This window comes from Triticum urartu, chromosome 3 (genome assembly GCF_003073215.2).
Source record: "Triticum urartu cultivar G1812 chromosome 3, Tu2.1, whole genome shotgun sequence".
NCBI classification, from domain to species: Eukaryota; Viridiplantae; Streptophyta; class Magnoliopsida; order Poales; family Poaceae; genus Triticum; species Triticum urartu.
The window spans coordinates 565641588-565643044 of NC_053024.1; positions in this window are offsets into that span (position 1 = coordinate 565641588).

A 1457-nucleotide genomic window follows, 5' to 3' on the forward strand; every position below is an offset into this window, starting at 1 on the left:
TCTGCCGCCTGATTATTTTCTCGGGCTATATGGTGAAATTCGAGCCCTTCGAACCGAGCTGACATTTTTAGGACGGCGTTGCGATAAGCTGCCATTTTTGGATCCTTGGCATCAAAGTCTCCATTTATTTGGGATATTGCAAGGTTCGAGTCCCCGTGCACCTCTAGGCGTTGAATGCCCATGGATACTGCCATTCGGAGACCATGTAAAAGGGCCTCATATTCGGCTGCGTTGTTGGAGTCTGTGCACATTATCAGGAGTACATATTGAACTATGTCTCCTGTGGGGGACGTCAAAACGACGCCAGCCCCTAGACCGGCCAACATTTTGGAGCCGTCGAAGTGCATGACCCAGTTTGAATACGTGTTGTGCTCTTTAGGGAGTTCGCTCTCCGTCCATTCTGCAACGAAGTCGGCCAAAACTTGCGACTTGATAGCTCGCCGTGGCTTGTAAGTTATGTCAAACGGGAGGAGCTCAATGGCCCATTTTGCAATCTGGCCCGTCGCGTCGCGGTTGTTTTTAATATCGTTAAGTGGCACTTCTGAGGCTACTGTTATTGAACACTCTTGAAAGTAGTGTCGTGGCTTCTGGGATGCCATAAATACCACGTACGCAATCTTTTGATAATGCGGGTACCGTGACTTGCACAGAGTAAGGACAGTGGACACATAATAGACCGGCTTTTGAAGGGGGAATTTGTGTCAGTCCGTTTCTCGTTCGATGACGAGCACTGCACTTACGACCTGATGGGTTGCTACAATGTATAATAGCATTGGTTCGCCAATGTTTGGCGCGACCAGGACTGGGTTTGTTGCCAAGATGGCTTTTATTTCGTCGAGTCTGGCTGTGGCTGCATCCGTCCACTCGAAGTGTTCGGTGCACCGAAGGAGGCGGTAAAGGGGTAGGGCCTTTTCAACTAAGCGGGAGATAAAGCGGCTTAGAGCTGCCACGCATCTGGTTAATTTTTGTATTTGTTTGAGGTCCTTCGGGATATCCAATTGTGAAAGAGCCCGGATCTTGGCTGGATTTGCTTCAATTCCTCTACCGGATACAATGAAGCCCAAGAGCTTTCCAGCTGGAATGCCGAAAACGCATTTTTCCGGGTTAAGCTTGATGTCGTATGTTCAGAGGTTATCGAATGTTAGCCTCAAGTCGTCTACTAGAGATTCGACATGTCTTGTTTTAACGACCACATCATCTACGTATGCCTCCACTGTTTTGCCGATCTGGTTTGCCAGACATGTATGAATCATGCGCTGATATGTTGCGCCGGCGTTTTTGAGCCCGAAGGGCATTGTGTTGAAGCAGAATGGGCCGTATGGTGTGATGAGTGCCGTTGCGGCTTGGTCTGACTCTTACATCTTTATTTGATGGTATCCGGAGTATGCATTGAGGAAACACAACGAATCGTGTCCTGCAGTAGCATTGATAATTTGATCGATGTGGGGGAGAGGGAA